This window comes from Macrotis lagotis, chromosome 1 (genome assembly GCF_037893015.1).
Source record: "Macrotis lagotis isolate mMagLag1 chromosome 1, bilby.v1.9.chrom.fasta, whole genome shotgun sequence".
Classification (NCBI taxonomy): Eukaryota; Metazoa; Chordata; class Mammalia; order Peramelemorphia; family Peramelidae; genus Macrotis; species Macrotis lagotis.
In genome coordinates, this window is record NC_133658.1 from 932519748 (window position 1) to 932544667 (window position 24920).

General features: G+C 41.9%; 1 pseudogene; it reads right to left on the reverse strand.

The window, feature by feature from the left end:
• Positions 1–458: 458 nt before the first annotated feature.
• LOC141510570 (vomeronasal type-1 receptor 4-like) lies at positions 459–8632 on the reverse strand (annotated as a pseudogene).
• Between the last annotated feature and the right edge of the window lie 16288 nt (positions 8633–24920).

Consider the following 24920-nt stretch of genomic DNA (forward strand, 5'->3'; position numbering starts at 1 on the left):
ACTACCCCCCCATCCCTGCCCCCCACCTTGGTGGCAAAGAGTTTCACAAAAGTTGAACATGTACATTTGTGTTCATCATATTACCATGTGAGCCATTTTGGGTAAGGAGAATTAGGATGAAGGGGAAGAAAGATAACCATGCGAAAGGAAGAAAAAACATGGGAGAAGGTTTCAAAAAAGAAAAAGAGTATACATTCAGGTTCTGTGTTTTTTTCCTTAGGATGAGAATGGCATTGTCCATAACAGGTCTCCTAGGGTATTCCTTCATCTCTAAACTGCTGAGAGGAGCTGCGACCACCACAGCTGCATTAATAAGTTAATAAAAGTCTATGCTCCTAGTGATCCCAAGTCCTTCTTAAGGCACTTCTATCTCTCATACTTAGAGCTGGGAAAAGTTGACATCTCTTACAACCACAGATCCTGATTCATTTTGATTTACTTTATAGGGCCAGGGCAGCTCAATCAGGACCTTTCCCAGAAATCTTCACTATGGAATCTGGCCCAGAGACTACAAATTGAATCTCAAATCCTGACAGCTCCTCTAAGACTAGACATGGTCTCTGCCAGGTAACACAGCAGGCCTTGAAGTTTTGAGTGTCACTGTGAATCAACAAAAAGTGACTGATGGTTGGGAAACACAATGCATTGACTGTAGTCACATCAACTACCCAGGTACCAGAGTCAATCATGTACACTTTGTAAAGTATGAAACCACAGCTGATACAGTAAGCAATAACAAAGATGCTCACCAGCAGCAGGATGGTATGAGTGGCCTTGACTTCTGGAAATATCCTTGGAGAGAGGCAAGTGTTGTGAATATGGTGGACTCTCTGATGATGCCTGTCGGGGGTCGGCCCTGACCGCCTGAGTGGATAGGACCTCCCCGAGAGTGAGGTCAGGCCAATCTAAAGAAGATACGGTTCCTTAAGGGGTGCAGTGGCTTCACCTGGTTGGCCTGTGTCCATTGCTCCAATCGGGTGGTAGGTCCTGCCCTCGGGGCGGATCGGGGTGGCAGCCCAGAACGAACCCCCTATATTAGCCATCACCCTGAGCTATTCGGGGGATCCCTCTGCACCTAATAAAACATATGCCTCCTGAAGAAGTGTCTGCCTGAGTCCCTCCTCGCTGATCCCCGGGGGAGGGAAAATACCAGGGACGCCTGAAGCAGTGCCCACTGAGGAGCTCACTCGGGAGTCCGGGGAAGAAGACCCCGGACAGAACTGGCCCCCGAACAGGGACACCCGAAGACCCCGCCGAGTGAGGTAAGCCTGTTTAAGTAAAAACAGAAGAGGCAGACACCCTAGGTCCACGGGACACCTAGAGGGAGTAAAGATGGGCAAAGGAATGTCTAAGCATTTACAGCCAGAGGATTCAGGAGTATTAGCATGTCAAGTACATGCACTAGTAAAGACTCATGGTATAAGAGTCCGTATAAAAGAATGTAAGGATTGGGTGGAAAAAATATTGGTTGTCTCTCCTTGGGTCTCCCACACCGGCATTGACCCTCAGAAGTGGAGAGTGGTAGGAACTCAAATGTCCTCTTACAACACAGAAAAACCTGGCTTTCTAATGGACACAGACTTTGTAATTTACTCCGTGGTGGCTGCGGCCCTTGACCCGCAGCCCCCACAAGGAGCCGTGTCCGGAGAATCACAAACAGGACCCTCATTACTGGGGGAACCTGAATGGCCCCCGCCCCCAGATGAGGGGCTTGATGACCGGAGGGAACCAGCCCCCAAATACCCTTGGGAAGAACTGGCTGCTGCGAGTCGATCGCCTGCCCCGGTAAAAAGTGATAGTAAGATTTTAGAACAAAAGGGCAAACATACAGAATGGCAAGGGAGCTGTGGACAGGGTGCAGATGGCCGGAGCCACGTGCTGATAACAGGAAAGGAAGGGTCTGGGGCGACCATCCCCAGACAGGCACCCCGCCGGACTCGTTTACAGCAGGCCATTCATAAGGCTTTGGAGGATGGGGAGGAAGTAGAGGAAGAAGACCTAGACTATCTTACCTCCTCAGCAGCTGCTTACCCAGTATTTGTGCAAAGAGAAAACGGCCAACAGGTTAGAGTTCGCCGCCCAATACCGTACAAATTTATCAAAGATCTCAGAGAGGCAGTCCATAATTATGGGCCAGGATCTGCCTATGTAAAACGGCTCATAAGTTCTAACACTCAGACTGCCGCCTGGCTCCCCATGGATTGGGATGAAACTTTACAAGCGGTGTTAGAGTCATCACATTACACCGCCTGGGCTGCCTACTGGCGCAGAGAGGCCAGGCTACAGGCTGAGATCATAGACCCAAATAATTCTGATTTAGTAACTAATCAACTCATTGGATGTGGCCAGTTTAACACTGTGGAGGCTCAATTACAACTTTCAGAACCCATTGTCAGGGCAGTGCAGGTAGCAGGACTGAATGCCCTGAACAAACTGGCTCGAGCAGCCTCGACTCCCCCTGCAGCAGCTGAAACAAAGAACCAAGGAGTCTGCTGTAGATTTTATCAGCAGAGTGCAGACTACTGTGGAAGGGAAATTCGGGACAGGAAATGCAGCACAGCCTTTAATCATTCAGTTGATAAAGGGAGGGCTAACTCATTCAAAAGGCTTGCTAGCTACTCTTCCTGCTGACCCCTCCTTAGAGGAGATAATTGATAAGGCCCTAGACGAGGAACCCCCACCGGATCCTCTCCAAACCTCTATTAACCTCCTCGTTGATGCTTTACAAACCACAAGCTTGGTGCCTAGATCAAAGGGTAAAGGAAACTGTTTTCGTTGTGGGAAGGCCGGTCACTTTCAAGCTGAGTGCCGTAATTCCCAGAAGAGTGCAATGAAGTGCTTTGTCTGTGGTAAACCTGGTCATATAGCAAAGCATTGTAGACAGAAAAATAAGAAGTATAGCAATGATGGGCCGCAGGGAAACGGGAAGAGGGGTCGGGAAGCCGAGGGCCCGACCTCAGGGCTGACCTATTAAATCCCTCGGTTACTATTCCCCTCTCAGAGAGCACAGAATTGAGCCCATGGACTACGACTACTGTTAAAGCCTCCCCTAGGGACTTCCACCGTTTAGTGATTGGAACTGCTCTCGCTCCCCAGGTCATTGTCCACACACAGCTCCTAAGCCCAGGCCAGACTTCTATAACTGTTACAAATCCCCACCATTATCCAATAGAACTAAAAGGCGGTGAGACTGTTGCTCTTGCTATTTCCCTCCCCTGGATAGATAAGGATTGGAGAGAGTGTACCAATGAGGACACATTTGTGGCATGGACACAGGCTATATCAGCCCACCGTCCCACTTTACCACTTATAGTGGAGGGAAGAGAGATTGTAGGTTTAATTGATACAGGTGCTGATGTCTCGGTCATATCCACAAAAGATTGGCAGCCCTGTTGGGAACTTTCAAAAACTCCCCAAGACATCACGGGAGTTTCAGGAGGAACTTTGGCGAAAAAGTCTCTAAGATTTCTAAAATGGAAAAGTGATGATATAGCAGGGATTTTCCGCCCTTTGGTACTTACTATTCCTATGTCCCTATGGGGGAGGGATGTTTTGCAAACTTTGGGCTTGTCTCTGACTACAGACACAGCTTTAAACCACTAGGGGTCACTGGAGGGCCGCAACCCATACCACTGACTTGGAGATCTGACAAACCGGTTTGGGTAGATCAATGGCCCCTCACAAAAGAGAAATTACAGGCCCTTGCTAACATAGTACAAGGACTTTTATCGGCTGGACAAGTAGAGCCATCCACCAGCCCATGGAATTCCCCAGTTTTTGTAATCAAAAAGAAAAGTGGGAAATGGAGAATGTTAGTAGATCTAAGAAAAGTAAATGCCACTCTACAACCTATGGGTACCACCCAGCCTGGGTTGCCTTCTCCAGTTGCCATTCCAAAGACTTGGCCCATAACTGTTATAGATATAAAGGATTGTTTTTATAGTATACCCCTTAACCCTGTAGATAGACAGCGCTTTGCCTTTAGTGTACCTGCTGTAAATTATCAAGAACCTGCTCAGCGTTTTCAGTTTAAAGTCCTTCCCCAAGGCATGGCAAACAGTCCCACTCTATGTCAGGTTTATGTTGCACAGATTTTGATGCCTATTAGGCGAGAACACTCAGGAGCCATTATTATTCATTATATGGATGACATATTAATTTCTGCATCCCACCGGACTGATGTCTCACTTATTTTACAAAAGATTACCTCAGCCCTAGCAGCATATGGGTTACAAGTTGCCCCTGAAAAGATACAAACAGAACCTCCCTACACATATTTAGGACATCAGGTATACAAGGATTTAGTGAAGAAATCTCCTAAGATTGATACAGCTCAAGTTTCTACATTAAATGACTTTCAGAAATTAATTGGTTCAATCCAATGGCTGAGGAATGTAGTTCCTATTTCCAATGATATGATGTATCCATTGTATAATATTTTAAAAGGCTCATCTGATTTGAACTCGCCTCGTACATGGACCCCTGCAGCCATAAAAGCTGTTACTCAGATACAGGACTTAGCATCCACATCAATTGTTGCCCGATTAGATCCAGCCGCTCCGGTTTATGTAACTCTGGTGTGTCACCCTTCATTGGGTAAGGCCGGAGTAGTGTTCCAAGTTACAGGTCCTTTACAATGGGTACATTCATCTAAATCCATGAAGTCTATACCCTACAAGTTTGAAGTGGATGCACAACTCCTTTTGAAAGCAGCGGAAGCTGCAATCACTATTTTTGGTACCATTCCTATGTTACTGCTCCAAGAGGATCCTGCAATACTTACTCATCTAGCACAGAACTCTGAGGAGTGGGCCATGTTATTGTCTATTTATCCCACTTCTCAGGGTCATCCACCTCCCTCATTACGAGGATGGTTGCAACTCCCTTTGAAGTATCCCTCCAACCCTGTAGTTCCTCAGCCAGTACAGGGAGTCAATGTTTTTACGGATGCTACCAAACACCATAGAGCATCTATTTATATTCCAGACAAGAAGATATTGAAGGTGCTACAAACCCCATATACCTCAGCTCAAAAGAATGAATTGCAGGCCATTGTGATAGCCTTAGAACTGTGTGCTTATGAGCCTTTTAACTTAATCACTGATAGCTATTACTGCTTTGTCTTATTGCAACAGTTAGCTCTAGCAGATCTTTCTTTGTCCAATTCTGCAGTCATAGATCTTTTACACCAAGCACAACGGTCTCTCCTACACCGCTCTGACCCCCTCTATGTCTTACATGTCAGATCTCATGTGTCCACTTCTGGCCCAATATACTCAGGGAATGCCATAGCTGACTCGGCTCTCCTTGACCCTGATATCAAAAGTGAGATAGTCATGTATGCAGATCCTTCTATTGTTCATGACACATTTCATCTTCCAGCAAAAACACTTGCACGGCTTTATGGTCTTCCTAAGGAAGAGGCACGTCGCATTGTCCGACAATGCAGGCATTGTGTCCCTTTCCGCCCTGCCCCGCTTGTACATGCCACCAACCCCCGGGGCCTGGCCCCTAATGACATTTGGCAGATGGATGTCACCCACTTTCAGGCCAGCCTGATTCATGTCACTGTGGACACTTTTTCTAACTTTATTATGGCCACTTTGCAGCCTGGTGAGGCTGTACGCCATGTGATAGCTCATTGTCTTCACTGCTTTGCCACCCATGGGATACCTCGGTTGTTAAAAACCGACAACGGCCCGGCCTATACCTCCTCTGCTTTTGCTCACTTCTGCCACCAATTCAGTGTCACTCATGTTACCGGTATCCCTTACAACCCCACTGGTCAAGCCATCGTGGAGCATGCCAATCAATCCTTGAAGCGCACTCTCATTAAACAAAAAGGGGGAGTGCGTGGTAGGCTCACTGCAGCCCAGGTAGCAACAGCAGTATTCACTAGGAATTATTTGATTGATAATGAACAAGGCATCACCCCTGCCATGAAACAGATGCTGTCAACATCAACACAGACACAAAAACATGAACAACAAACACAAAAACATGATGAACAACAAACACAAAAACATGATAAAAAAGCACACTTGCAAAGTCCGACCACAGTTTGGTGGAGAGATGAGGAGGGTCGTTGGCACGGCCCTGCACAGGTTAAGGTGTGGGGAAAGGGATTCTTATGTCTCCAAACAGGTGAGAGAACACGCTGGGTGCCCGTCAAATGGACCAGGGCCTGTGAAGAGACGAAGGAAAAGATATCGGAGCATACCTACGGTACCCTGCTCCACGGGCATCCCAAGACTAGGACCACTTGGGCTACCTAACAACACTGAGTTATGGTTTTGGGATGGACAGCAGAACCACACCACGTACACCATGAGACCCTCTCCCACTCCTGTTGCCTTACCGTATGGACAGATGCATCCCGACCTCTGGAAAATAGGAGCGGCCTTAGGGGGAGTGAACGCCTCTTTTCGCCTGTGGCCATGCCCTCGTAATGACGATGCCTGTCATGACTTTTCATTCCAACAATGGTATAATGTGTTTAAGACTCTTAACATCTCTTGCCATCAAACCAAGGACGGCACAGACCGCTTGTGCTACCGGCTGAGCGCCACCGCGCACACCCCTCCGGACGCTCTCTTCCTTCTTTGTCCCCCTGCTAACCTGACTATTCAACTAAAGGGGGAGTCCGCTGGTTTACCCCTTTTTAACATCACTTGTACTGACCCGATTTTTACAAATGTTTTACGGTATAATCATACTGGGTATGCTGTGTTCCTAGCTGTATCCCCTCCCTACCAACTCCTACCTGTCAAAGCAGAAGATTTTGCGTTGTCCCCCGCTGATTCTTTGGTGAAAAAATTGTACCGTGCAGTGTTGGGGGAAAAGTTGTTACGTACTAGGAGGGATGGGATCGGGGATGCTTTGAGTTTGGTGAACTTGGCTATTGAGATGTATGAGGAATGGCAGATCCAGGAACTAGAGAGTGAGGTGACTATGTTAGCTTCTACTATCCAAACATTCATAACAAACCAGGTCTCCCTCTGGCATTACCAGCAACATGTTGACTCCCTTCTACAGAAGCAAATAGGAGCATTGGAAACAACAGTCCTCTGGTTAGGGGATAGACTGGCCCTTATGGCAGGGTACATGAAACTTCAATGCCATTATAAGTATCAGCCTCTCTGTGTGCTTAATTTGCCTGTAAATATGTCACAGTTCCCATCAGACTGGGGTAGAGTTAAACAGGCATTACAGGGGGCGATGTTAGCCTACAACACCTCCAATGACATCCACCAATTAGATATGCTGATAGCCCAGCTCAACAACATTTCCTCCCATTTCAGAGCTGAGTGGGATGATCAAGAAGACTCCTTTCTAAAATGGTTTACGGGTGCCCTCCACCTGAGATGGTTGTTTTCCTTCTTGCCGGCTGTAGGAATGTTTATTGTGATTTGTCTCTTTTTCCCATGTATCCTGAAACTATTGTTCTTCATCTTTTCTCGTTCTCTGGAGGCATTGAAGGCAGACCTTCTAGGCCCACGCCATCGCCGGGCTCGGGCAGCCCCTGTGTGATTACTGACCGAACCGAGCCAGGGTGCTCTGCCCCCCCCCCCCATAAGCAGGTGGGGCGCTAATTGTGTTAAACAAAAAGGGGGAGTTTGTCGGGGGTCGGCCCTGACCGCCTGAGTGGATAGGACCTCCCCGAGAGTGAGGTCAGGCCAATCTAAAGAAGATACGGTTCCTTAAGGGGTGCAGTGGCTTCACCTGGTTGGCCTGTGTCCATTGCTCCAATCGGGTGGTAGGTCCTGCCCTCGGGGCGGATCGGGGTGGCAGCCCAGAACGAACCCCCTATATTAGCCATCACCCTGAGCTATTCGGGGGATCCCTCTGCACCTAATAAAACATATGCCTCCTGAAGAAGTGTCTGCCTGAGTCCCTCCTCGCTGATCCCCGGGGGAGGGAAAATACCAGGGACGCCTGAAGCAGTGCCCACTGAGGAGCTCACTCGGGAGTCCGGGGAAGAAGACCCCGGACAGATGCCTGTATGATAAAAATACCATGTAACCACTGGTGAAGACCATGCATCCTACAAGCAAAATGTCTCAAAAGGAAGGGAGGATGATTAGCTCTTTAAGTGCCCTTTCCCTGAAGCAATAAAGGAGATCCAACCCACCTCTATGACTGCTGTTGATGCTCCTTGATTCTGATATATATATATATATATATATATATATATATATATATATATAGGCACATTGATTTCTATAATCATGTTGAATATCCAGCAGAGGAGACATGATGGTCTGATGAACTTCAGAACTCTGACTTTGAGTTTCACCAACCTAGCATAGCTGGGACTGATGGTGATGACCTGGAAGGCACTCAGGAGGCAGGCAGTATAGATGGAATGGCCCCAACCACCTCGTTGAAGATAAAATAACATTTTACAACCTGCATTTCCCAGAAAGTATCCTTTTTCTAAATGGAAGAGTGCCAATGGGCATCCCTGGGAGGGGAGCACTATGGTATTAGACAACATAAGTTGGACCAAAATGGTTTCCATTGGCCTTGACCTGTGGCTGCTGAACAAAGTGAAGCCATAACAGTTACCAAGGACCCCAACTCCAATTTGAGAAAAAGAGATAATCCCCACTACTATGTTATATAGGTGCATGCTGGTGGAGTGTTAAGTAGGCATAGATGGGGATATCACAAAAGAAGACATAAAAGATCATTCAAAAATCTTTCATGTGAGTGAAATGGAAGCCCATGAGAATAGTGATGGAAGGGAATGATGAAGTGTTAGTTGGTGGCCGAATGCCTTCAGAATTTCCTGAGTCCATATCACACCCTCATCTGCATACCTGTGCATAAACAATCACACCCTCTTCCCCAACCACCAAATCCCATACACATACTTCTTATTCTCCTCATATACTGCACATGGGCTGTGCAAATATCCCATTTGCTACACTGACTCCTAGTGAAAAGATGAATAACAGGGCTTCCAACAAAGTCTAAGGTTTTTTGGATGATTCAATAATTACAAAGGAACCAATGGCTTTTCATTAGTAAAACAAATTTGGAAGTAAACCTTTGAACATATGGTTCTTGGATAATGAGATAGATAATCGGACAAAAATAGGGTTAATAAGTTCTTATCTGGACTCCCTAGAACCTTTGGAGAATTTTCACTTTAATGAAGAGCCTTTCTCTTCTTTTAGCTGAGCGCTCTCCTCGTTTTAAAGAACTCATTGCTTCTTGTATAACATAACGTTTGGCTACTAGAATTCTAGTTGAAGTCCCAAAGGCCTTCAGAGTTGAAACTTAGATATATCTTCAGAAAACATGGAAGCTGGAACAGTTGGACATGACTTTCTCATCCATGGGGACTGGTAATAGGAGAATCTTTTTAAATTGTGTAACAAGTAGTGAGAAATGAGAGGCAAGATTTCAGGAAGTTGACTCTACCATGTAGCAAGGACTCAGGGCAAGGATGATTAAGACCTTGTCTCAAGATTTCATGGGTGTTAGTACACATGTTTCCATGGGAGTTGGATCCAAAACAGTAAAACTTTAAACTGTATTTCCCAAATTTACATTTGCAGGAACCGATTTCAATATTATTCATTATGTTTAATGGTGCTTTTTTTTTTTTGGAAGGAGGAGGCAAGTCTATGAGTCCAACCTAAGGGCTGGTAATCCCAAGGTCAAGATAACAATCTTCTTTGGAGGGGAGTGAATAACATTTAAGAGACAACTGTCTATACTGACCAAGAGCCACATTTAAAGGGAAGTCAAGATCACCTCAATTGCCTTTAGTGTCTTGACTACCATCAAAATTCTTGTTTGATTAAGTCACATAATTAGCCCTCCATGTGAACAGCTTATATAATATTTTGAATCAGAGTTAATCAAAGCCATGATGTAAGAGACTCATCTCACACTCTAGTCAATATGGATACAAATGGAGAAGTCATCTGAGAATCTGAGAAAAGACTGGATGTGTAGATTCTAGAAGTTAGAGTAAGCATAAAGCAAAGGAAAGACTGGTCTATGGCAGAGAAAGGAATGGCAAGCAGGGTCTGTGGTACTATGGACATCACGGAAGGGAGAATCAAGTCTGAGGGAAATAGACCCAAACGTCGATTCTTTCTCCTCCTTCCATACCCCATGATTGTCTAACTGCAGAAACTACAACAGAATCTTTTATTTTGTTACCCGAAGTTTTCTAGTTCACTGAAATTATCAGAAATGCCAAGAGATCAGTAATTAAATAGAATATTATTAAGGTTACAAGAGCACAAACCTCTGTTTAAATATAAGGAGCATTGTCTACCTGTGGGCTTGTAGTAATTTTGACTGAATTCAAAAGTTTTCATTTCAAATAAGTTGTCTAGAACTGAAGAGAAGTTTGAGTAGATTAGGGGTCATTTCCTGAATTTCCAAGTCTTAAAATAAACTCATCAATGTAATGAAATGAACAAATTGGGAATCTCATCTAAGCTATGTATATTATGATATTATACAAGCATGAACACTCATGTAAAAAAAATATATATATATATATCATACATTCAATTCCATGAGGGTTTAAATTTGCAGTAAGGATGACTTTTTATATTGGACTTCCTGCTTTATTGTTCAAGGCTTGGGATTTGAAGCATTTATTGTTTTGAAGAATTTTTGTTGTCAGAATCTTTATTTTAGTTGTCTAATAAGATAATCAATGTTTTAATGTTTTATAATTTTATAATATATTGATAACTTTGATGGACCTTATTGCTGTTTCTGCTTTGTGTTGAGGGAATCAATTAAAGTATCTGATGGACCCTCACATTTTGGTTTTGTGGAGCAAAATTATGCAAATATGAGATGGTATTTAAAAACTATTATTTTATTATATTATAGAGATTCATATCCACAATAAGCTGCAGTAATGAAAACAGTCTTATAAGCATCAAGAAGATCAGAGTAAGAAAATTAGGAAAGGTATTTCTAGAGGCAGTGTGTAGTCTTAAAAACTACGCATGCACAATTCAAATGGCAGTATGGCTCTGGAAATATTCAGCAATGTTCCATCATGGTGCACAGACTTACCTTCACCAGTACTTCAGATGGTGAGTAGCTGTCATGAAATACATAGAGAAGGTTCTTCTGGAGCCAAATTGCAAAATCAGAGAGCAACGAAATGAATCTCCAAAGAGAACTGAGAAGTGAATTCATTAGAAGGGTTTTAAGAATGACAGGCTCTGATGGTAGCAAGTCAGGATTCCATAAAATTCCTAACAGAATGAAACCCTGAAATTATTTATTTTGAATGAATGCAGAAATGAACATTATTCTTTGGACCAGTCCAAAAATTGGCAAGGGCTCTGATTAGGTTTGGGAAAAAAAAATTGGTGAAGGGGAAAACTTCCATCCTAGTTTCTATCTTGGGGACACAACAATTTATTCAGACCAGAAGTAAGAGTGTTACCCTCCAAGGACAAATGTTTGACAGAATGCCCTACTAGCTATGGTCTATGGGGCTGATCTGGCATAAAAGGATCTATCTACATGGAGTGTCACAGACCTAAATCTCATATTTACTTGACATAAACAGGTAAATTATGTAAAATCCTTGTTCAAGTGAATAACAGGTCAAGAAATGTCTCACAGGGAAAATACTCAACTTTAACTAATATTTTTTCTTGCTAATAGGAATCTAATAAAGAACTGACCTTGCAGGAGCTGTCTCAGGGAAGGATTTAAAAAAAAAAAAACAGAATTCAGGGCAAGATCAGAAAGGAAGATATTTCTTCTGCTATCACTTTTGTTAATTATGACTATAAATAGGTCAATGCACCCATGACTTGAATGATTTAAAAATAACAGTCTACAGGATCAACTATGATCAAAGAAAGAGAATGAGAGTTTATCCTAGCTCTCACAAACAAGAACAATGGATTCATCAGTCATTAACAATAGGTTTCTTACCTCTCACAAGGTTCACAGAAACATGACCTCAGACCCTGAACCCATTGGTATGAGACTCCTTGTTGGTAGAGATGAATGCTCTGCTCTCTTTGAATGGAAAGGAAAAGTTAGCAAGAGTAATAGGTGTCCCGACTTCTTTATTCAACTTGAAGAGAATTCAATCTTTGAATTGCTTTGGGAACTTCTGAATTACAGTTAAAGAAGAAAGATGGAAGAGGTCAACTCTGTTTCAGCTGACTGAAGGAAGACTCTGAGAAGCCATTAGTGAAACCAGTAACCTCCATCATTTTGATCTGTAAGTTTGCTACATTAGAGACTTCTAGAAGTCTCCCTTGAGTGAGCTCAAGAACTGTCTCTGACTGAGACTTTCTTGTTATTCAAACTGTGTGAGTGAGTATAGTGGAATTTGTATTAGGTGCTTTGCTATCCCCATTCCTCCCAATAGTAAAAAAAAAAAAAAGCACCAGTAGTAAGACTGAAATAGTTCATATCCCCTACACTATTGGCATTTTAGAGAACATAGATCAGGAGGACCTGAGTTCAATTCCTGCCTCAGACACATAATTACCTCTTTCTGAACTGTGTGACCTTGGGAAAGTCACTTAACCCCATTGCCTTGCAAAAACAAAAACAAAAATGTGCTTATACCAATATATTGCAAAGACTATACATTATGATCAGATGGAATTCATACTAGGAATGCACGTATGGTTTATCATAAGAAAACTACCAACATACTTCCTTGTAAAATAATAAAAGGAAAATATAATCATATGATTGTCAGTCAATGAAGAAAAAGATTTTGATAAAACCGTACTTACTGCAATACCTATTTCTGTCCAAAACACTGCATTGTATTAGTATCAACTGATTTGCCCTTAAATGGACAAAAAGCACTGATTTAAAGCCAGTAGCGTGCATTATCTGTGATGGTTCTAAAGTAGAAGCCTTTCCAAGAAGGTCAAGTGTGGGAAAAGGAGGGCAACTGTCAGCAATGTTATCCAACACTGAACTGAAAATCCTAGAAGCAAGGGAGGTTAGGTGCCACAGAGGACAGAGCACTGGGCCTGGAGTCAGGAGGATCTGGGTTCAAAATCAGCCTCAGACACTTCATAATTACCTACCTCTGTGACCTTGACCAACTCACTTAAACACTTTGCCCTGCAAATACAAACAAAAAAAAACCCTTAGAAATGATATGAGTTAAAAAAAATAGAAGGAATCAGAATAGGGAAGGAGGTGTAAAACTAAATCTTATTACATATGATATGAAAGCATACTTGGAAAATCCCAAAGACTCAACTAAAAAGTTAATTGCAGCAATAGTTTAAGCAAAGTACCAAAACATAAAGGAAACACATCTGAATGATCAGCATCCCTACATTTCACAAACAAAATTGCTCAGAAAGAGATAGAAAAAGATGACCAATTAAAAATGAATGAAAATACCGGGGACTCCACCTGCCAAAAGAAACCCAGGGACTATAGAAGCAAAATTTTAAAAATACTATTTATAAAATGAAATCAGATTTACATAATTGGATAAATCTTAATTATTCCAGAGTAGGCATGGACAATATAACAAAAATGACAATGACATATCAATTAAATTACAAAATAAATTACCAAAATTGCAAAATAACAAAATTCACCTGAAAGACCAAAAGGTCAAAAACAACAAAGGCATTAACAGAAAATGTAGAGGAAGAAGGTTTAGCAGTAAAAGATTTTAAATTGTATTATAAGTCAGTATTATCACAACTATCTGGAACGGGCTAAGAAATAGGAAGATAGATCAATTAAAAGATAAGACATACAAATTATAGCAGCAAATAATTATAATAAGGTTGCATGTGAAAAGTATAAAATAACTGAAGATTTGGGGATAAAAATCCATTATTTGGTAAAAATTGTTGGGAAAAATGTAAAGCAGCATGGGAGAGAAATGCCAGAGTCTCATAAACTTTGAACTTATTTCCAAAAGAGATCACTCAATTTACTCTGAGCCATGTATTCAGAGGCAGAGAAAATGAAGGAAAAATTCCCCCTCACCCTTGGACTCTCATGCTGACATGTGTCTTCCCTTTCTGAGGACACAGCATCCCCACCTGCCTGGACCAGAAACTGCAGACTGGTTTCCCCAACACCTTCTCTGGATGCAAGTCTGAGACAGGCACCCACACTCACCTGGACGCCCACCTCAGAGCAGACAGGGACAGTCTGGGCTACAGTTATAGGTGCTGGATGTCTGAGCTCATCCCCTCAGCGACCTGATTATCATGACACCCAGAAGAGAAGTAATACCACCTGATTAGGGAGGCTGTGAGGTCCCTTGGGTTTCTGGGAAACTGGCCCCTTGAGTCGATCAGGGTCAGCAATTAGGCCTGAGTGTTCAGTCAGAGGCTACAGCAGCTGGGAGAGACCCTCTGGTGAGTTCCATGGAGAGGGGTTGTGAGTTAGGGCCTGGCAGGGCCAAGTGGGGAGCACTGAGGATTAGAGAACCAGGCTGTCTGAGGCTATTCATCTGTGCTGGACTGTGGTCCTCTCCAACTGGAGCTGCACATGAGATGGATAGACCTGGGTCATACCTGGGTCCTGCTCACACCATCCCCTCTGAAGACCTTGAAGGCCACATTTTCAGAGATGATTCAGGTTTGAATGAAGGAAGTAGATATAGTGTATATGAAGAGGCAGAAAGGATCATCAGATCAAGAAGGTTCTCTGTTCACACCATTGTCCACCACCTCTGGTACCTGAGTGAGCACATGATGTGGTGGGGAGAGCCCTGGGCTTCAGGTCAGGAAAGCCAGGCTGGAGGATCTGCTCTGATCTTGTTTTATTCCTCTGCTCTGAATCTGAGTGTATTCCTCTATGGAACAGGTATGATCTGGCACTATCTCCATCATCCCAATTACTAAGAGGAAAACCTTTGTTAACCTAAAAGCACGATGGCCCTGTGAGCAGCCCTTTGTAGACTCATTTGGACCTCTCCCCTCTGGGAATTCCCTCCCATCCTGTAGATTGACTCATGGTAGGGTCTCCTAGAAGTTAGCCAAAGATCTCCACCCTACATGCTCCAGACCTTTATTTCCCCTGACATGTGAGAAGACCTGAAACTATACTCAGTCTGAGGAGTGATCAAGTCCTGTCCCCTCCTTCTCAGGCATTTCTGCAAAGACTTTTTTTTAGTTTTGTATTTTTCTAGGCCTGCTGTGGTACATGCCAAGGTATCTAGCTGGCATTTGTATAGGGAAAGCTGGTATTTTGCTTTATATATCAGGAAAGGGTTTTTTAAAGCATTTTACACCTATGATCTTGTGGGAGGGAGGCCCCATGTGGCTCTCCTATGACTCTAACCAGGGCTTTTATTTTTAAGAAGCCACAGAGATTTATCATTTATGGATCATCCCTCATGATCTCAAAGACAGGACTGGCAGATTCCCGAGGCAGTTTCATTGATGACATTTGATTCTCCTCCTCTCATTCAAACCAAGAACTTCTCCAAACCTTCCCTGTGTTTATAGGTGAACAATCTTGACCACACCTTAGGGGATTGATGGGCCTTTAGTTTTCCTTCTTCCCCAGTTTGGAAGAACTACAACCCCTGCTGTCTTTGGGGCTAGTGAATATCTTCTCAGGGCAGGTTACATCCCTCCTCCAGCTCTGGAATTTGACAATCCCTTTGAAAATCAGTAGGTAACTCTACTTAAGTGTCATATAACTATCCAGGAAATCACCTTAGATTAATCTTTCCCTCTATTTATCTGTCTATCTATTTCTACATTTATACAGCTATATCTGTGGATAGACATGTAGAGAGCTAGATCGATATTTTTATAAAGATTCAGAAAAAACCCATACACCAGACATACTCAAATGTAGAGCTACATCTGGCCTCCCTGCAGTGCCCACCCATCTCCCTGACCTGCAGGACAGGACATAGACTTCTTTCACAGTGGCCTGTACATGTCCAGATGACAAAAGGAAACAGGCATAGAATTCTGATTTTGTCATTATTGTTACCAAATATCTATTGAATGCTTACTGCCCTGAACACTACCAAATGCTGGAAATTCAAAATGAACCAGAAATTAATCCTCATCCTCAAGGAATAAGCCCTCTACTGGGAGAAGAAATCACATGCAGTGGGAAACTCCAAAGTCTGGGTGGAGTGCTATTTTCCATGTAGAAATGGCTCAGATACATTTCTTATATTTGTTTCTAGGGATTTGTTCAAAAGGAAGTTCTGAGCCAGAGACCCAAGGCCAAACATTTCAGTGGTGGCTGCTTTGGCCTATGGTTGGGAAAGTTCCAGCTCCCTGATCCACTATGTACCACAAAGTGATAATATGACATATAAAATAATCTAGAAGTCTGACTATTAATCTTGTCGTGGATACTGTCAGGCAGAACCATTTTTGTGTTTTTTAGCATTTTATTTTTCCACAGTTACATGTAAAAACAATTTTTAACATTCATTTTTAAAACTTTAAAATTTAAAAATTGTCTCCCTTCCTCCTAGTTCACCCCCCCCCCCATTAAGAAAGTAGGCTATTAGGTTATAAATGTGTATTCATGCAAAAATTTCCATAATAGGCACAATATGAGAGAAAACAACAAAAAACCTCAAGAAAAAATAAAATCAAAAATAATATTTCAATCTTTATTCAGACACCATCAACTTTTTCCACATTCTTCAACATGTCTTTCAGAGTTGTCTTGGGTCACTGGATTGCTGAGCAAATCTAAGGTACTCACAGATGATCATCCTCCAATATTGCCATTACTTTGTACACAGTCCATTGCACTTTGCCTCAGTTCATCCCACATAAGTTCCCTCCCACCTCCCTCACCTCCACATGTGGAGCCAATGCCAGTTTGGGCAGTCCCAGAATAATGCTGATTTTCCCAAGAGGAGGTTCCTTTTTAAGGAATCTTTTGGTCCAACTTTAAGCCCAGGGCTCCTTAGCTCTCCCTCTCACATGAAAGGCTGCCCGTGCACTGCTTTTAGAAAGAGCTTCATGGGGCGGAGCCAAGATGACGACATGAAGGGATCCAGTCTTAGGAGCTCTCTGATAAAAACTCATAAACTAAGGACTCTAACTAAACTTTCGAGAGACAGGACCCACAAAGGGACCCAGTGAGGCAGTTCTCCTACTCAAGGTAACCTGGAAAAGAGCAGAAAGGCTCTGCTCCCCAGGGTCGGAGGGGTGGCCCGCCAGAGGGGTGGCCCGCTAGAGCGAAAGAACTTCAGCTTCCCGGAGGCAGCCCCAGGGCTCTGGGAGCCGTGGCTCACAGCAGCGGGGGAGTCTCCTGAGCTGCACCCCAAGGAGCACTGGGCACAAAGTGGGGGAACAGCGGGGGACCTCTGCCAGAGAGAGTGTGGAGCCCAGCCCTCAGGGCACACAGCCAGCAGCTTGGTCTTTCTGCAGCCCAAATCCAGGAAACAGAAGCAGGCAGAGCCAGTAAGCAGGAGCCCCCAGGGCATGAGCCCAATGAACCTAGGGAGGGGAGTGAAGAGAGACTGCAGAGCTCTGTCCTCTCCCTCTGGAACAGGACTCTGGGGCTCTGACCACATTCAGATCCTGATCCCAGTCTAGGCCCCCCCACAGAACAACAGGGCCCCCCCACCTCGGCCCCGTGGCAGACGGGGGCGCTTATGGTCATTCACAGACCAGGAGGGAGGACAGAACCTCACACACTGAGACCCTTGTGGGAGTGTCCCAAAAGCTCAGGAAGCACCCCAAAAAAACAGGCTTAGGCTGGGAAAATGAACAAGCAAAGAAATAAGGTGAAGAGCATTGAGAAATATTTTGCAAATGAGCCCAAGAAGGATCAAAATACTCAGTCTGAAGATGAGGAAGCACAAGCTTCTGCATCTACAGACTCCAAGAAAAACAGAAATTGGGCTCAGGCTATGATAGAGCTCAAAAAAGACTTTGAAAATCAAATGAGGGAGTTGGAAGAAAAACTGGGAAAAGAAAGGAGAGAGATGCAGGAAAAACATGAAAATGAAGTCAGCAGCTTAGTCAAGGAAATCCAAAAAAAAATGCTGAAGAAAATAGCATGCTAAAAACCAGCTTAGGTCAAATGGATAAAACAGTTCAAAAAGTTATTGAGGAGAAGAATGCTTTAAAAAGCAAAATTGGCCAGATGGAAAAAGAGATAAGAAAACTCTCTGAGGAGAACAAATCCATCAGACAAAGAATAGAATTCAGGGAGATTGATGAATTTAACAGAAATCAGGAATCAATACTTCAAAACCAAAACAATGAAAAATTAGAAGAAAATGTGAAATATCTCATTGAAAAAAAAACTGATATGGAAAACAGACTTAGGAAAGATAATTTAAAAATTATTGGAATACCTGAAAGTCATGATCAGGAAAAGAGCCTTGACATCATTTTCAAAGAATTACTACAGGAAAATTACCCTGATATTGTAGAAGCAGAGGGCAAAATAGAAATGGACGGAATCCACTGATCCCCCCGAGAAAGAGATCCCAAAAAACCAACCCTTAGGAATATTATAGCCAAGTTCCAGAACTCCCAAGTCAAAGAGAAAATATTACAAGCAGCCAGAAGGACACAGTTCAAATATCGTGGAGCTGCAGTCAGGATCACACAGGACTTAGCAGCAACTACATTGGAAGCTCGTAGGGCTTGGAATACAATATACCGAGGCTGAATGTCCTCTTTCAGGGAAAAAGATGGACTTTCACTGAACCAGGGGACTTTAAAAGGTTCCTTTTGGAATGGCCAGAGCTGAACAGAAGGTTTGATCTTCAGATACAGGACTCAGGTGAAGCATGGAGATTGGAGGAGAGGGGGGAAATATGAGGGACTTAATGAGGATGAACTGCATGTATAGAAAAATGATACTGATAATATTCATATGAACCATCTCAGTTAATAGAGCAGGTAGAGGGAACTTTTATAGTTGAAGCACAGGAGAAAGCTGAATTTGAAGATAAAATATGGTATAAAAATGGAGTCAATAGGAAAAAAAGGGAAATGGAATGGTAGAAAGAAAAAGGAGAGGGGGAATAGTCCAAGATATTTCACATAATAAGATTTTTTTTATTACAATGAGCTATTGCAATGATATGGAAGGGGGGAGGCAAGGGGGAATGAGGGAACCTTTGCTCTCATCAGAGATGGCTAGGAGAGGAAACAGCAAATATACTCAATGGGGTATAGACGTCTGGAGTAAGAAGGAGGGGGGAGCAGGGGGAAGGGGTGGGGATGTGAATAAAGGAGGAGAGGATGGACCATGGGGGGACAGTGGTCAGATATAACACATTTTCTCTTTTTACTTCTTGCAAGGGGCTGGGATTGGATGGCCTGCCCAGGACCATAGGGCCAGGTGGATTCTGGGCCTAAGGGGTGGTATGGGGGCTCAGGGCTTCTTTGCCCCAGGACCAGGGATCTGTCTGCTGAGCCACTCAGCAATCCTACCACAGAGTCAGAGTGAAAGGAGAGAGAAAATATAGTACATGGTAGTGGAGAAATAAGAACGGAGGGAGCTGAGATCAGCAATGGCAACGTTGGAAAAATATGGAAGTAACTTTTGTGATGGACTTATAAAGAATGTGATCCACTCACGACAGAGTTGATGGTGTTGGAACAAAGACTGAAGCACATTTTTTGTTATTATTTGGGGGAGGGTGCAGGGCAAGTGGGGCTGGGTGGCCTGCCTGGAGCCACATAGCAGAATGATCTTTGGGTGTCTGAGGCCGGATTTGGACCCAGAAGCTTCAGACCCAGGTGCTCCTGGCTCAAGGGCCAATACTCTGCCACCCAGCCACCCCTACTATTATTACTATTTTATTTTATTTTGGGTCTTTTTTTTTTTCTTTCTTCTTTTTGGTTTTTGCAGGGCAGTGGGGATCGGGTAGCTTGCATGTCACATGGCTGGGTGATTATTGGGTTTACGAGGCTAGATATGGACTCGGGTGCTCGTGGCTCCAGGGCTGGTGCTTAGTCCATTGCGCCACCTGGCCATACTTACAATTATTACTATTATTTTTTCTAATTTTAATTTTTTTCTCTCCCCTTTACTTTTTCGCCCAAGCAAGTCTATCTATATTCTTGGGGGGAGGGGTATTTTGTTTACTTGTAGACAAGTATATTTTATTAATGTAAAAAAAACCATTTGTACGAAATGAGAATTAAAAAAAACATTAAAAAAAAGAGCTTCACTAGGGTTTGCCTTCCCCATCTGAGATCAAACCTTAATTGTGGTGGTGGTACTTGAAGTAAGAATCCATTGATGAAATAGAGTTGTGATCTGAGGGACTGCCCCCTTCATGGGGAGCTCTCTTTGTAGGCATGAGGATCTTTTGGTGCATAAATGGGAAGTTATGACATCAATTTATTGTCTAGTATAACCTTCAGCAAAATGTCTTATCCCTGTTTATCTTTTTTAATTACATTTTATTTTTAATAAGTTTTTGAAATCAAATTTAACATTAGTTTTTTTAAAAAAAATTGAGTTCCAAATTCTCTCTATTCTTCTTTCTACCCCACCCTTCATTGAGAATGCAAGTGATTTTATGTTATAGATGTGCAATTATGCATGGCATATATTCATATTACTTAGGTTGTAAAAGAAAACTTAGACCCCACAATTGACTGATATAGTAAAAAATTTACACTTAAATGTTCATTTATTTTTCATCAATTCTTTCTCTAGTGACAGATATCATAAGTCTTTCAGAATTAAGCTGGATCTTTGTATTGTTCAAAATGACCAAATTATTCACAGTACCTCATCATACAATTTTCTGATACTGTATAAAAAGATCTCCTAGCTCTGTTCCATTTACTTTCTAACACTTCATGATGACCTTTCTAGGTTTTCTGACATTTCTTATAGCAGAATTGTATTCCATCACGATCATATACTGCATTTTGCTCAGCATTCTCCAATTGATGGGTTTCACCTGAATTTCCAATTCTTTGTACAGGAATAATTCATGAATATTTTTAAGTATAGGTCATGTTCCATTCTAAAAATCTTTTAGGAATACTGACAGTAGTGGTATTATTGAGTCAAAGGTTACACCCTATTTTGTAGCCCTTTGGGGATAATTCCTAACTGTTCTCAAGAATGATTGAATCAGATAATTCCAATGACAGTGCATCAGTGTCTCAATTTTCTCACATCCCCTCCAAAATTTGTAATTTTTCTTTTCTATCATATCAGCCAATCTGATAGATGAGGTGTTAGATGTGCATGTCATCATAAATATATAGAGTATTTGATATGATAATAGATACCTTTGATTTTTTCTTCTAAAAACTGAATCATGAAAGGAATTTGGTAGAACTCCTTTTTGGCCAATTTTGTCAAGTACAAGTTTTGGGAATTAATTAAAAGAATTGGTAGAAATGACTTCTGTAGGGGCAGCTAGGTGGCGTAGTGGATAAAGCACCGGCCTTGGAGACAGGAGCACCTGGGTTCAAATCCGCTCTCAGACACTTAATAATTACCTAGCTGTGTGGCCTTGGGCAAGCCACTTAACCCCATTTGCCTTACAAAAAAAAAAAAAGAAATGACTTCTGAATACAAATGGTTCTTTGGATTTTTTCTTCTACTTTTTTATCATGGTTTTTAATTTAAGGAATAAAAGAAGCATTTCCAAAATATAGTGGTATAAAAAGATGATTGGACATGAACTTCAAATCTACCATTCACGACTTTCTATTCCTGTCAAATATGCAATAAAATGATAATGTAAATTGTTTGCTTCTTTCCCATACCTTGCCATAGACAAGGCTAACATTAGACACAAATAAGAAAGAGAGCTAGATTGATCAATAGATTGATAGATAGAAAGATAAATAGATATAAAATTATTCTATACATACTTCTATATATTAGTTCTTTCTCTGGATGCAGAAAGCATCTTTCTATAAAAGTCCTTTAAACCCAATTTGGAAATATATAATTAGCTAAATAAATTATTTGCTCAAAGTGATTCTTCAAAGAATATTGCTGTTACCATATAGAATGTTCCCTTGGTTCCACTCATTTCACTAGTCATTATTTTCTTTAAGTATTAAAATATTTCTCTAAAATCACACACCTCCTCACTTCTTATAGCACAGTAACATTCCATCACAATTATACACCAAATCCTGTCCAGCCATTCGCCAATTAATGGGCATCTCTGCAAGTTCCATTTCTGAGCAATCACAAAGGGAGCTGCTGTATCATTCTATCATGTCCAAAATCAACCTTGAAAATAGACCAAGTAGTGATATTGCTGCTCGAAAGGTCTAAGTTGTTTTATGCCTTTTAGGCCATAATTCCAGATTGTCTCCAAAATGGTTGAATCACTTTGCAATTTCACAGACAATGCATTAATATCCCAATTTTACAATACACTCACTAACGTTGGTCACTTTCCCACTTTATCAAACTGGCCAATTTCAAGATTGTGTTAAACTGAATTTTCCATTCAATGCTGATTTAGAGCATTTCTGTGATTGCTAATTGATGAGATTTCATTATCAGAAAATGACCTTTTCATATCTTTTGAACACTGATGGTTCAGGCAATAAGGACTTCAGATTTTCAGGGACTAGAGCAAGGATAACACTTAAGCCTTAAATTTTGACCTTTGAGCCACATTGGGCCTCCTTTTTATACACTACACAAACCCTTAATCATACAGTCCCAGTAAGCAATATTCTCTATGTTGTCTAGACCATTTCTTCATGAGGATTATCATTTTGGTAATGTTTCCTAAGAGAAGATTGAGTCATCTGGGTCAGAACCCTTGAAAACATCAAGACTGGCTTGGTGAAAATGCTGGGGAAATACAGAAGCTACTAAATGAGAAACAAAAACTCCAAAGGGTTTACCCTTTGGTACCCTTTAATTCCTTCAAATTAGGAGCATAAAGTTGAGAAAAGAAAGAAACACTTTAGAAGAAATGAATAAAAAGCTAATGAAAGCAGCTCATCTTTCAGTTTCTCCATACCCTAAGATGAGGAGGATCTTATAAATTTTGGAACAGTCTCAAAGAACAACTGGCAGCAGCTTCTATATTGGGAGTCAAGGATAGACTGAAAGAAATGAGAAAAACAAATGCAAAGTTCTACAAGGAGTCTAGTAGAGAGATTATCCTATCTCATGCAATCATCTGGAGTTCCAACAAAAAGATTTCCAAGCAAATAAAATTGGGGGGGGGTAGAGTCAAGATGGCAGCATGAACCTAAGAAACTCTGGGAGCTTTTCCCAAAACAGTTTTAAATGAAGCCTCCAAACAGATCCTAAAACCCACAAAAAAGCAAGGAAGCAAGTTTGAACTCAAGCTATTATGGATGAAATTCTGTGAAGGGCTATTTCCTGTTAATGTAAGGGGGTTATAGCTCAGCAGTGTGAGAACTGGAAAGCCAGAAGGAATTCTTAGCCTCAGAAAATTTCAGTTCTGGCTCCTCAAGCCAGCGATACAACTGGACAGTAATGAGGGTCCCAACCCCAGGTTGGAAGACAAATTTTGAATCTTAGGATCCCATCCCTTCCTGGCAAACAGAGGTAGAAGAAATGGAAGACGTGACAGGTTTCATATTCTTGTGCTCAAAGATCACTGAAGTTGGTTTCTTCTCCCAGAAAATGAAAAGATGCTGTCTCCTTGGAAGAATAGCTATGGTTCATCTGGCAGGACTGGATTGGATTATCCTAATACTGGACACAAATAGTTCCTTAAACATCATAGGCAAGTAATTAGACAGGACCCTGACCCATGGTCCCAATATAAATTTGGAAAATAAAATAGTGGCCACTGGATTAGAAACCAATCTTAAAGAAGTGAATGCCAAGGAATGTCCAAATTACCAAGCAATTTCATTCATGTCATGCCAGAACAATATGCCTCAATTTTTCAAGCTGGGCTTCTGAACTATGTGGAATGAGAATGATCAGAAGAAGCAGCTGGCTTCAGAATTGGTAGAGGAATTAGAGATCAAATTGCCTGGAGTATCAAGAAAGCAAAGGATGTTCAGGAAAAAAATGTCCTTCTCTTCACCTAATGCACTAAAACCTTTGACTGTGGAGGTTCCAACCATCTTTGCCTATTCCTGAATGACATGGATGGACCAGATCATCTTACTTAGCTCCTGAGGAATACTGGGTAAGAAGCAGCAGGTAGAACTATTCAGGGAGAACTAAACATGGAATAACCAATTGGCTTAAGACTGGGAAAAGATTAAGGCAACATGAGATTTATTTATTTGAACTTGACTTTACTGAACTTATATGCAGAGTACATAGTTTGAAATGCCCGACTGGATGAATGTAAAGCCACAATTAAGGTTTCTGGGAGAAATTATCTACAATCTCAGATATGCAGAGGATACTACAGATGGCAGAAAGTAAAAAAGGAATGAAGAAAACTCTTTGTCAAATTTAATTTCCTTTATTTCAAATTACATGCAATGATGTTTTACCATGGATTTTTATAAGCTTTTGAGTTCCACATTTTTCTCTCTCCTTCCCTTCCCTATGATAGCATATATACTGATAGAGGTCAATCATGGTTAATGCATTTCCATATTGGTCATGATATGAAAGAAGAATCAGCAGAAAAGAGAGAAAAATGAGGAAAAATATCAGTTTTACAAAGAGGAAATAATATGATTTGGTCTACATTCAGAGTCTATAGTTTTTTCCCTCTGGATATCATTGGAATTTTCTATCATGTCTTTTAGAATTGTCTTACCTTACTGAATTGCTGAGAAGACTTAAGTCTATCATAGTTCTTCTCAGCATGAGGTGATGGAAGCCCTTCCAGGATTTTCTAAAGTTCATCAGCTCATGATTTAAGAAACTCTTGGTGAAGGTGAAAGAAGAGACTGTAAAAGCTTGGTTGAACCTAAATATTCACAGAATGAAGATCTTGACAACTGGTCCCATACCTTCCTGGCAAACAGAGGGAGAAGAAATGGAAGCTGTGACAGGTTTTATATTCTTGG